Source organism: Crinia signifera, chromosome 19 (assembly GCF_055691185.1).
Source record: "Crinia signifera chromosome 19, ASM5569118v1, whole genome shotgun sequence".
Taxonomy (NCBI): domain Eukaryota; kingdom Metazoa; phylum Chordata; class Amphibia; order Anura; family Myobatrachidae; genus Crinia; species Crinia signifera.
The window spans coordinates 132,405,820-132,419,632 of NC_139226.1; the positions used below are offsets into that span (position 1 = coordinate 132,405,820).

General features: G+C 45.1%; 1 protein-coding gene across 1 annotated transcript in view; it reads right to left on the reverse strand.

Moving 5' to 3' along the window:
* The window catches only part of MXRA8 (matrix remodeling associated 8), a 543,508-nt gene that overhangs the window by 333,962 nt on the left and 195,733 nt on the right, over nt 1-13,813 (reverse strand). The gene's annotated exons all lie outside the window — the stretch shown is intronic.

The window sequence follows — 13,813 nt, forward strand, 5'->3', positions numbered from 1 at the left end:
CGCTGAGGTCATGGGTTCTATCCCCACCATGTGTTATATATACGGGGCAGTACGGATGGTGTAATGGTTAGCATTACTGCCTCACAGCGATGAGGTCATGGGTACTATCCCCACCATGTGTTATATATACGGGGCAGTACGGACGGTGTAATGGTTACATTACTGCCTCACAGCACTGAGGTCATGGGTTCTATCCCCACCATGTGTTATATATACGGGGCAGTACGGACGGTGTAATGGTTACATTACTGCCTCACAGCACTGAGGTCATGGGTTCTATCCCCACCATGTGTTATATATATGGGCAGTACGGATGGTGTAATGGTTAGCATTACTGCCTCACAGCGCTGAGGTCATGGGTTCTATCCCCACCATGTGTTATATATACGGGCAGTACGGATGGTGTAATGGTTAGCATTACTGCCTCACAGCGCTGAGGTCATGGGTTCTATCCCCACCATGTGTTATATATACGGGGCAGTACAGATGGTGTAATGGTTAGCATTACTGCCTCACAGCAATGAGGTCATGGGTTCTATTCCCACCATGTGTTATATATACGGGGCAGTACGGACGGTGTAATGGTTAGCATTACTGCCTCACAGCACTGAGGTCATGGGTTCTATCCCCACCATGTGTTATATATACGGGGCAGTACGGATGGTGTAATGGTTAGCATTACTGCCTCACAGCGCTGAGGTCATGGGTTCTATCCCCACCATGTGTTATATATACGGGGCAGTACGGATGGTGTAATGGTTACATTACTTCCTCACAGCACTGAGGTCATGGGTTCTATTCCCACCATGTGTTATATATACGGGGGCAGTACGGATGGTGTAATGGTTAGCATTACTGCCTCACAGCGCTGAGGTCATGGGTTCTATCCCCACCATGTGTTATATATACACGGGGCAGTACGGATGGTGTAATGGTTAGCATTACTGCATCACAGCACTGAGGTCATGGGTTCTATCCCCACCATGTGTTATATATACAGGGCAGTACGGACGGTGTAATGGTTACATTACTGCCTCACAGCACTGAAGTCATGGGTTCTATCCCCACCATGTGTTAGATATACGGGGCAGTACGGATAGTGTAATGGTTACATTACTGCCTCACAGCACTGAGGTCATGGGTTCTATCCCCACCATGTGTTATATATACGGGGCAGTACGGACGGTGTAATGGTTACATTACTGCCTCACAGCACTGAGGTCATGGGTTCTATCCCCACCATGTGTTATATATACGGGGCAGTATGGATGGTGTAATGGTTACATTACTGCCTCACATTGCTGAGGTCATGGGTTCTATCCCCACCATGTGTTATATATACGGGGCAGTACGGATGGTGTAATGGTTACATTACTGCCTCACAGCGCTGAGGTCATGGGTTCTATCCCCACCATGTGTTATATATACGGGGCAGTACGGACGGTGTAATGGTTATATTACTGCCTCACAGCACTGAGGTCATGGGTTCTATCCCATCATGTGTTATATATACAGGGCAGTACGGATGGTGTAATGGTTACATTACTGCCTCACAGCACTGAGGTGATCTGCAAGGAGGGTGTGTGTTGCAGGTGCTCCAGAGAAGGTAGAGACTCAGACTTTTGCAGTAGCTCCTCCTCTGGGAATCCCCAAGCCAGGGGACCCTGGTGGGGGAAGCTTGCAGGCAAGGGCCTGCTGTACCTTTCTATGGTACGTGGAGGAGGCCGTGCAGTTGAGAGCCGGTCCAAGAGGAAGAACATCCCTGCTGTTGCAACACCTGCAGCAGGAGCCTCAGACAAAGATACAGTGAGTACAATGGAAAATGTCCCCCCGGATGAATCCGGAGGTACCCCTGTGGCAAGCCAGCCACGGGGGGAAATGATGGAAGAACCCGGCGGGGATGCAAACGCCGGTGGTGACATAGCAGTCGCTGCGGGGGGACCTGGTGAAATGGTGTCAGAAGAGTCTGAGGAAGAAATGCAGTCTGAGGATGAGGACTTAAGTGCAGAAGAAGATAATGCTTTTGAGAAAATGGGTCTGGAGGAATTAAATAAAGAGGCGAAAAAAGTTTACCAAAGAGTCTATAAAGCAAAGAAAAAGAGAAATTCTTGCCTTTCATGGGAGCGCCATGTATGGAGAGATAAGATTGTTACAAATTCAAAAATATTGTCAAAATTAAAGACTCATATTGCAAAAAAAATGAAAGGTGAAAGAAAAAGCAAAGATTTACCTCAGGCGGAGAAAGGGTTAATTGCAAGCCAGGAGCTTCAGGATTCCCTTGCTCCAGCTGATGCAGATGAGTTAATGGAGAGCAGCTGCAAAGTAGGCGGCCTATTCCCTGCAAGTCCAGATCAGCTGATGGAAAAAACCAGCAGCATGGAGATGCAGCTGCAGATTGAGAAGCCCATGCAAATGAACTCAGAGGAAAAGAGAGTGCAGCTAACAGCTGAGGTGGAAGGCACTGAAAAGATGAAGCAGGTCCCCCGGGACACAGTAAGTATGAAAGTTGCAAATGTTGTGTCCCGGGGAGACTCTGGTGCAAAGTCTGAAACCAATGAAAAAAACTGTATGATACGGGACAGTGCTCTAACTCCGGCTGTGGGTGCAGGTAAAGGGGAAAGTTTTGTCTACATTGCAGACAGTACTCCCAACCTTGCAGGGACAGCTGGGGGAGGGGGAAATATGGACAGTGAAAAAATGGATACAAATTGTGCGATGAAGGATGATGGGCAGATGCCCGGACCGAGCAATGTCACTGCTAATGCCCAAAAATGTTTTAAAGGTGTTAAAGAAACGGCTGAGAGTAATAATAATGTTTCTACCAGAAATGTAAAATTGTGTGAAGCTGAAAAGTTGGCACAGGGCCAAAAATGTTTAAATAAGGCAAATTTAAAGGCTGATGAGGCACAAATAATGCAAACTGTATATGGGGATGTACTAGTACCTGAAAGAGCTGGGGCTGCTTTCAAGTTGATTGCAGAAAACATCCGTACAAAGAAAGTGCAGGTAAAAGCCGGTGATGGTACTGGAGTTTCTGAGCTTGGAACTCCAGACCCAATTCAAATGCCAGCACCTATATCTTATGCCAATATGATAAAACAAACAAATAAAAGAAATGAAGACAGACAAAGTCAGGTCATGAGCCAGAGTGTAATTCAGAGAAGGAGAAATGTGATACAGTTTAAGTGGGTTCAGTCAGATCCGGTCCCCACAAAAGAAAAATTTCTTAATTTAATCTTTACTCTGGATTGCAGTGCTCATGACCTAACGGCATGTATTCATCCAGAAAGGTCTCAAATTTTTGATCTCAGTTTTGTTTTTATGAGGAAAATGAATGAGGTTGTAGACCAATGGCAAGTAAGAAAATTTGAAGAAGCTTATAAGGGCTATGAAATTGTATCAGTGTCAAAACCAGAGAATGTCAGAGCAAGGATATTGGTGAGGGATGAAACTATCCCAGCTGACGACATAAAGTACTGGTTGAGTAGACAATGCATCTGGATAGGGGACATGGTTAAGGTTGGACACACCTTAGGAGTCTGGGGAGGTGCATGGTCTGTGCAGATAAGATTACACCAAGTTGAAGGAAGGACAAAACATCTCCCTTCGGCTGCTTATATCGGGAGAGACCGTATACAGGTGTTCTATCCAGGCCAGCCAAGGACCTGCTTTCGTTGTGGCGAAGAGGGGCATATGAGCAGTGAATGTGGAAACGTAAAATGCTCCCTCTGCAACGAGGCAGGTCACCCCTCGAGGTCGTGTAACATAGTAAAATGTAACTTGTGCGGCCTTGAGGGGCATCCCTACAGTAGATGCCCAGAATCTATGCGCCATATGGATAGAACACCTGGAGCGGGAACAAAGGGGAAATTCAAAAAGGCTACAGTAGAAGAGGAGACTCTGGTAGTTTGGGAAAGAGACAAAGATTCAGAAAGGGAGGAACAGTTTCAGGAAGTGAGGAAGAGGAAAAGTGCCACAAAAAGGAAAGGGGATGAAGAGATAGTGAGCATATCCAACAGGTTTCTAGTTTTTTCCGAAGAAGATGAGGATAGTGAGGAGGAGGAGGAAGTCTATAAGGAAGGGGAGACTTTAGCTCTTAGGAAAGTTGAGAAAGAAGTAGGGAAGAGAAAGAAGAAAAAAGCAAATAAGAAAGGGAAAACGCAAGGGAAGAAAAGTAAGAAGGAGGAAGGAAACGGGGAGAAAATAGAAAAAGTAGCCTTGGAGACAGGGAAAGTGGTAAAATTAATTAGTTCAAAAGAGAAAAAGGGAGAAGGGGAGCATGAAACAATACACAGAGAGGTGGTGACAAGGGATGAAGGAGAGCAAGGTGACCCGGAAAGAAACAGAGTCAACTTGCTAAATGTCTCAGACAGGCCTCCTGATCCTGTAAAAAGGAATGATGGTTTGTCTGAGGGTATGGCTGAGGATATGGATGTGTTGGGTGGTGGTGAATGTAAGGATGGTGGTGGGTCTGGTGTAAATAAGTAAAGGATTTGGTATTGCCCTACACTATGGTTTTTTGCATGGATCCTCACCCCATAAGATGTGCCACAATTAATGTGGCTTCTATACATTCTGAGCGAGCTCGGTTCATGGCTTTTGATTTTTTTAGAACAGCAGAGGTAGACATCTTTTTCCTCCAGGAGACCAGACTGAGGACCCTAGAAGCCTTGCATAAGGCTAAAAGGGAATGGAGTAGGGGGCCCTCATTCTGGTCTCTTGCGGCCGAGCCGTATACTGGGGTGGCGGTACTTTTTTCCGACATGGTAACCGTGCACAGAATCATAGAAATTGAAGTAGGAAGATGTATGGTTTTGGATGTCACCTTTAGAGGACATGACCTAAGGCTGATCAATATCTATGGTCCCCAAAAAGCTTGGGATAGGAAATGTCTTTTTGAGGTGATAAAACCATTCTTATTCACAGCCCAACAGGTCGTTTTTGGTGGTGATTATAACACTGTTGTAAGAACCAAAGACAGAGGAGGTACCAGAAGCAGTAGGACCTTGGGCTATGATGCAAATTATTTAGTTAGAATGGTTAGAGAGGCTGGTCTGGTGGATGTCCATATTAGGCATACTCCGGACCTCACTGGGTACACTTTTTATAGCGGTCAGAATAAAAGTAGAATAGATAGATTTTTTGTCAAAACAAATTCGAAAACTCTGCCTTTCAAGGTGGAGCCAGTAGAATTTTCAGATCACTGCTTTCTTAGTTTTTCATTGAATGCTTCACAGTCCATCCAGAAAGGGAGGGGTCTGTGGAGGCTGAACTCAGAGCTCCTAAAGGAAGAGAGTGTGAAGCAGTCTCTCAGAGGTCTCTTTGAGGATCATGAATCACTGTTGGAGGCAGGATGGAGTAAATCAGAGTGGTGGGAGGAAATGAAAAAGAAGGTCCAAGGTTTTTTCAAAAGACTGATTAAAAACAGAGGATTGAAAAAAAAGAGTGCCTACTATGTTCTTAAAAGGAAATTGGATTTCTTGATCTCTGAGGGTGGAGATGGTGGGGAAATCTCCCAGGTGAAGGCTCAGATGAAGGAATTTCAGTATAACCGATTGGCATCTTTGATTCTGGAGAGGGATTATGGTACATACCACTCACCGGATCCCTACCAGAATTGTAGAAAAGCCGTCGAGGCAAGAGAAGTCAGTGGCCTATATGATGGAAGGGGTGTGCTTCAGGAGAGGAGGGAAGGCATCCTGGAAGTCATTAGAGCCTATTATTCTGATCTCTTGTCTGAGCAAGCACCTATCAGAGAGAAGATGGAGACTTTTCTGAGGGAGACACCAGGTCTGATGGAGCCAGATGGCTCTCTTGAGTGTTTGGACAATAAGATTGGAGTAGAGGAAGTTAGGGAAGCAATTGATGGTTTGACATCAAAAAAGTCACCTGGACCGGATGGTCTAACATCGGAGTTCTATAAGGAATTCTCTGATGTATTAGCTCCCCGTCTCACGGATGTGTTCAATGCAAGTTTGGAGGAAGGAAATCTGCCTCCTTCCATGAGACGGTCGGCTCTAATCTTATTGTCCAAAGGAAAAGACCCAGCCCGTATTGAGAATTGGCGCCCCATCGCTCTTCTTAATACGGACAGGAAGATTTTGGCAAAAGTTTTCTTTAACAGAATAATGGAGTTTTCTGAGAGGCTTCTCTCCCCCTCCTAGCACTGTACAGTGAAGGGGCGTAGCACTTTTAGTGCGGTCCTTGGTGTCCGGGAAGCCGTGGAGCGGTGCAGGGCTGGGGGGGAAGGAAAATTCCTGCTGGCCTTGGATCAATCTAAAGCTTTTGACCGTGTCAATCATGAGTATCTTTGGAAATTACTTGAAAGGTATGGCTTTCCGTCAAAAATGGTCAATTGGTTAAAGGTTCTTTATAAAGAGGCCGAGAGCTTCCCGCTTGTGAATGGTTGGGTAGGGCCCAAATTTGGGGTAAGCTCGGGTGTGCGTCAGGGTTGCCCCCTGAGCCCTCTTTTATACGTGTTTGCAATTGACCCTTTCGTGAGGAGGATTGAGAGCAGCAGGTTGGAAGGGGTGCAGCTGTCACCGGAGTGTACTCTAAAGGTGGTAGCCTATGCAGATGATGTTACGGTGGTCTTGTCAGCGGAGGAGGAGGCAAGTGACATCAACCAACTAGTGACTGATTTTTCTGAGGCGTCTGGTTCGAAGATAAATCAGGACAAGTGTGAAGTTTTCTGGATGGGGGAGGGAGGGAAAGAATTTTCTCTCCCGGACACCCTCCCCAGGCCTAAAGATAGTATCAAAATATTAGGCATCCAATTTGATCACGGAGATTATTCCTTGCTAAATTGGGGAAGAAAGCTAGATGATGTCACCAAGAAGGTCAATTTCTGGAAAGGGTGCAAGTTCTCCCTGAGAGAAAGGGTTGACATTTGCAAAATTTATTTGATACCAATGTTCCTTTACATCAGCTATGTCTGTTTTTTGCCTCAGTCTTTGTGGTCTAGATTATGTTCCGTGTTTTTTCAGATGTTCTGGGGAAACAAGATGAACATAGTCAAGAGAGGAATCACGTACAGATCGAGGGCAGAAGGGGGCCAGGAAATGGTCAATCCTGTAGTCCTTTTTGTAACAACTTTTTTGAAATTGAATGTGGGAGGTCTATTTTTAGACAACCCCCCTCGATGGGTACATGGTTTCATGGAATGGATGTCTCCTTATTCTAGAACATGGATAGATGGTGGTCGGATGGGAAGACCTTGGACCAGGCGAGGTTACCTTCCGATTTACGTGATTCAATCCATAAAGATGATTACCAAGTGGAGTTTGAAGGTGGGTGATGTGAGAGATCTCTCGAGAAAGGAGATGGGGAAGAGGATCTTGCAGACCTACTTTTATGCTCCACTGGCTTTGAGAGATTGCCCAGGGGATGTCTGTTCAGCTGGGTTGAAACTGCTTAATGAGCAAAGGATCCCACTGAAGTTTAGAGACATTGCCTGGCTTTCTTTCCAAGGGAGACTTTACGTTAAAGGGAATATTAAGTTTAGAGGTGCCAATACCCGTGATTGTCCACGTGAGGAATGTCCTGGGGAGGAGGAGACAATGGACCATTTCTTTCTTAAATGTCCCTTCAATGTAAACATTTATCAAGATGTCTCAGTTGCTCTAGGGATCCCTTGTCTTTCGGGGCTAAGTTACCCGGAGTGGGTCTATGGGGCATTCAAAGGTTATGGGAATTTTGATTTATGCACAATTTATATGATTAGTTTAGCAGTCAGGTATCACACGTGGAATGCACGGTGTCATGTTATATTGAGACAAAAGATCCTCCCTGTTAGGACGGTGGTGGGTCTTATTCTACATGAGGTGAAGGTAATGATGGAAATGGAAAAGGAGAAGCTGGATGCCATCAGCTGGTCTCGCTTGTGGGGCCGGTTGAAACCTCCTTAGTAGGTGGCAAATAGTAGAACCTGGAACATACTGGGACTCTGTTCTTTTTATTTTCACACAAAATAGGGGGAATATGGAATATCAAATAAAAGAATGTTTTACATACATGTTTTGCTAGTACCAGATCCTTCACTTAAAAAATAAATGTAGGTGGAGAAAATGGTTGGGGGGAGTAAATGAAGAGATGAAAGGCGTCTTGTGGGTAAGGGTAATGAATGTGTTCTGTATTAAAGGTGATGGGTATAGTGGTGAAGGTGGAGGAGAGGTATGATAGGAATGAATGTAGTGAGAATGAATGAAGATGGAAGGACGGGAGGATAAGGTAAAAATGATGGTAAGTTTAAAAGTGGAGTGGAAGGAGAGATGTATGGGAAGGTATGAGTATGAGAGGGTATGGGTCAGGGTGGATGTTTTGGAGAAGGAGAAATGGTGGAGCTCAGGATCAGGAGAAAGTACAGAATAGGAAAGCTTATTTTGTATAAGATTGTTACGTGGTGAAGGAGGGAAAAAAAAAAAAGGGGTGGGGGGATGGTGGGAAGGTATGGGGATATGGATCAAATTGATGTTTGTAAATTTATGTGAAATTATATTTTATACTGTATATGAAATGGTATATATTTTTGTACAAAAGGTTGCAATCTTCAATAAAGAAGCATTGTCATGGGTTCTATCCCCACCATGTGTTATATATACAGGGCAGTACGGACGGTGTAATGGTTACATTACTGCCTCACAGCACTGAAGTCATGGGTTCTATCCCCACCATGTGTTAGATATACGGGGCAGTACGGATAGTGTAATGGTTACATTACTGCCCCACAGCACTGAGGTCATGGGTTCTATCCCCACCATGTGTTATATATACGGGGCAGTACGGACGGTGTAATGGTTACATTACTGCCTCACAGCACTGAGGTCATGGGTTCTATCCCCACCATGTGTTATATATACGGGGCAGTACGGACGGTGTAATGGTTATAGCATTACTGCCTCACAGCACTGAGGTGATCTGCAAGGAGGGTGTGTGTTGCAGGTGCTCCAGAGAAGGTAGAGACTCAGACTTTTGCAGTAGCTCCTCCTCTGGGAATCCCCAAGCCAGGGGACCCTGGTGGGGGAAGCTTGCAGGCAAGGGCCTGCTGTACCTTTCTATGGTACGTGGAGGAGGCCGTGCAGTTGAGAGCCGGTCCAAGAGGAAGAACATCCCTGCTGTTGCAACACCTGCAGCAGGAGCCTCAGACAAAGATACAGTGAGTACAATGGAAAATGTCCCCCCGGATGAATCCGGAGGTACCCCTGTGGCAAGCCAGCCACGGGGGGAAATGATGGAAGAACCCGGCGGGGATGCAAACGCCGGTGGTGACATAGCAGTCGCTGCGGGGGGACCTGGTGAAATGGTGTCAGAAGAGTCTGAGGAAGAAATGCAGTCTGAGGATGAAGACTTAAGTGCAGAAGAAGATAATGCTTTTGAGAAAATGGGTCTAGAGGAATTAAATAAAGAGGCGAAAAAAGTTTACCAAAGAGTCTATAAAGCAAAGAAAAAGAGAAATTCTTGCCTTTCATGGGAGCGCCATGTATGGAGAGATAAGATTGTTACAAATTCAAAAATCTTGTCAAAATTAAAGACTCATATTGCAAAAAAAATGAAAGGTGAAAGAAAAAGCAAAGATTTTCCTCAGGCGGAGAAAGGGTTAATTGCAAGCCAGGAGCTTCAGGATTCCCTTGCTCCAGCTGATGCAGATGAGTTAATGGAGAGCAGCTGCAAAGGAGGCGGCCTATTCCCTGCAAGTCCAGATCAGCTGATGGAAAAAACCAGCAGCATGGAGATGCAGCTGCAGATTGAGAAGCCCATGCAAATGAACTCAGAGGAAAAGAGAGTGCAGCTAACAGCTGAGGTGGAAGGCACTGAAAAGATGAAGCAGGTCCCCCGGGACACAGTAAGTATGAATGTTGCAAATGTTGTGTCCCGGGGAGACTCTGGTGCAAAGTCTGAAACCAATGAAAAAAACTGTATGATACGGGACAGTGCTCTAACTCCGGCTGTGGGTGCAGGTAAAGGGGAAAGTTTTGTCTACATTGCAGACAGTACTCCCAACCTTGCAGGGACAGCTGGGGGAGGGGGAAATATGGACAGTGAAAAAATGGATACAAATTGTGCGATGAAGGATGATGGGCAGATGCCCGGACCGAGCAATGTCACTGCTAATGCCCAAAAATGTTTTAAAGGTGTTAAAGAAACGGCTGAGAGTAATAATAATGTTTCTACCAGAAATGTAAAATTGTGTGAAGCTGAAAAGTTGGCACAGGGCCAAAAATGTTTAAATAAGGCAAATTTAAAGGCTGATGAGGCACAAATAATGCAAACTGTATATGGGGATGTACTAGTACCTGAAAGAGCTGGGGCTGCTTTCAAGTTGATTGCAGAAAACATCCGTACAAAGAAAGTGCAGGTAAAAGCCGGTGATGGTACTGGAGTTTCTGAGCTTGGAACTCCAGACCCAATTCAAATGCCAGCACCTATATCTTATGCCAATATGATAAAACAAACAAATAAAAGAAATGAAGACAGACAAAGTCAGGTCATGAGCCAGAGTGTAATTCAGAGAAGGAGAAATGTGATACAGTTTAAGTGGGTTCAGTCAGATCCGGTCCCCACAAAAGAAAAATTTCTTAATTTAATCTTTACTCTGGATTGCAGTGCTCATGACCTAACGGCATGTATTCATCCAGAAAGGTCTCAAATTTTTGATCTCAGTTTTGTTTTTATGAGGAAAATGAATGAGGTTGTAGACCAATGGCAAGTAAGAAAATTTGAAGAAGCTTATAAGGGCTATGAAATTGTATCAGTGTCAAAACCAGAGAATGTCAGAGCAAGGATATTGGTGAGGGATGAAACTATCCCAGCTGACGACATAAAGTACTGGTTGAGTAGACAATGCATCTGGATAGGGGACATGGTTAAGGTTGGACACACCTTAGGAGTCTGGGGAGGTGCATGGTCTGTGCAGATAAGATTACACCAAGTTGAAGGAAGGACAAAACATCTCCCTTCGGCTGCTTATATCGGGAGAGACCGTATACAGGTGTTCTATCCAGGCCAGCCAAGGACCTGCTTTCGTTGTGGCGAAGAGGGGCATATGAGCAGTGAATGTGGAAACGTAAAATGCTCCCTCTGCAACGAGGCAGGTCACCCCTCGAGGTCGTGTAACATAGTAAAATGTAACTTGTGCGGCCTTGAGGGGCATCCCTACAGTAGATGCCCAGAATCTATGCGCCATATGGATAGAACACCTGGAGCGGGAACAAAGGGGAAATTCAAAAAGGCTACAGTAGAAGAGGAGACTCTGGTAGTTTGGGAAAGAGACAAAGATTCAGAAAGGGAGGAACAGTTTCAGGAAGTGAGGAAGAGGAAAAGTGCCACAAAAAGGAAAGGGGATGAAGAGATAGTGAGCATATCCAACAGGTTTCTAGTTTTTTCCGAAGAAGATGAGGATAGTGAGGAGGAGGAGGAGGAGGAGGAAGTCTATAAGGAAGGGGAGACTTTAGCTCTTAGGAAAGTTGAGAAAGAAGTAGGGAAGAGAAAGAAGAAAAAAGCAAATAAGAAAGGGAAAACGCAAGGGAAGAAAAGTAAGAAGGAGGAAGGAAACGGGGAGAAAATAGAAAAAGTAGCCTTGGAGACAGGGAAAGTGGTAAAATTAATTAGTTCAAAAGAGAAAAAGGGAGAAGGGGAGCATGAAACAATACACAGAGAGGTGGTGACAAGGGATGAAGGAGAGCAAGGTGACCCGGAAAGAAACAGAGTCAACTTGCTAAATGTCTCAGACAGGCCTCCTGATCCTGTAAAAAGGAATGATGGTTTGTCTGAGGGTATGGCTGAGGATATGGATGTGTTGGGTGGTGGTGAATGTAAGGATGGTGGTGGGTCTGGTGTAAATAAGTAAAGGATTTGGTATTGCCCTACACTATGGTTTTTTGCATGGATCCTCACCCCATAAGATGTGCCACAATTAATGTGGCTTCTATACATTCTGAGCGAGCTCGGTTCATGGCTTTTGATTTTTTTAGAACAGCAGAGGTAGACATCTTTTTCCTCCAGGAGACCAGACTGAGGACCCTAGAAGCCTTGCATAAGGCTAAAAGGGAATGGAGTAGGGGGCCCTCATTCTGGTCTCTTGCGGCCGAGCCGTATACTGGGGTGGCGGTACTTTTTTCCGACATGGTAACCGTGCACAGAATCATAGAAATTGAAGTAGGAAGATGTATGGTTTTGGATGTCACCTTTAGAGGACATGACCTAAGGCTGATCAATATCTATGGTCCCCAAAAAGCTTGGGATAGGAAATGTCTTTTTGAGGTGATAAAACCATTCTTATTCACAGCCCAACAGGTCGTTTTTGGTGGTGATTATAACACTGTTGTAAGAACCAAAGACAGAGGAGGTACCAGAAGCAGTAGGACCTTGGGCTATGATGCAAATTATTTAGTTAGAATGGTTAGAGAGGCTGGTCTGGTGGATGTCCATATTAGGCATACTCCGGACCTCACTGGGTACACTTTTTATAGCGGTCAGAATAAAAGTAGAATAGATAGATTTTTTGTCAAAACAAATTCGAAAACTCTGCCTTTCAAGGTGGAGCCAGTAGAATTTTCAGATCACTGCTTTCTTAGTTTTTCATTGAATGCTTCACAGTCCATCCAGAAAGGGAGGGGTCTGTGGAGGCTGAACTCAGAGCTCCTAAAGGAAGAGAGTGTGAAGCAGTCTCTCAGAGGTCTCTTTGAGGATCATGAATCACTGTTGGAGGCAGGATGGAGTAAATCAGAGTGGTGGGAGGAAATGAAAAAGAAGGTCCAAGGTTTTTTCAAAAGACTGATTAAAAACAGAGGATTGAAAAAAAAGAGTGCCTACTATGTTCTTAAAAGGAAATTGGATTTCTTGATCTCTGAGGGTGGAGATGGTGGGGAAATCTCCCAGGTGAAGGCTCAGATGAAGGAATTTCAGTATAACCGATTGGCATCTTTGATTCTGGAGAGGGATTATGGTACATACCACTCACCGGATCCCTACCAGAATTGTAGAAAAGCCGTCGAGGCAAGAGAAGTCAGTGGCCTATATGATGGAAGGGGTGTGCTTCAGGAGAGGAGGGAAGGCATCCTGGAAGTCATTAGAGCCTATTATTCTGATCTCTTGTCTGAGCAAGCACCTATCAGAGAGAAGATGGAGACTTTTCTGAGGGAGACACCAGGTCTGATGGAGCCAGATGGCTCTCTTGAGTGTTTGGACAATAAGATTGGAGTAGAGGAAGTTAGGGAAGCAATTGATGGTTTGACATCAAAAAAGTCACCTGGACCGGATGGTCTAACATCGGAGTTCTATAAGGAATTCTCTGATGTATTAGCTCCCCGTCTCACGGATGTGTTCAATGCAAGTTTGGAGGAAGGAAATCTGCCTCCTTCCATGAGACGGTCGGCTCTAATCTTATTGTCCAAAGGAAAAGACCCAGCCCGTATTGAGAATTGGCGCCCCATCGCTCTTCTTAATACGGACAGGAAGATTTTGGCAAAAGTTTTCTTTAACAGAATAATGGAGTTTTCTGAGAGGCTTCTCTCCCCCTCCCAGCACTGTACAGTGAAGGGGCGTAGCACTTTTAGTGCGGTCCTTGGTGTCCGGGAAGCCGTGGAGCGGTGCAGGGCTGGGGGGGAAGGAAAATTCCTGCTGGCCTTGGATCAATCTAAAGCTTTTGACCGTGTCAATCATGAGTATCTTTGGAAATTACTTGAAAGGTATGGCTTTCCGTCAAAAATGGTCAATTGGTTAAAGGTTCTTTATAAAGAGGCCGAGAGCTTCCCGCTTGTGAATGGTTGGGTAGGGCCCAAATTTGGGGTAAGCTCGGGTGTGCGTCAGGGTTGCC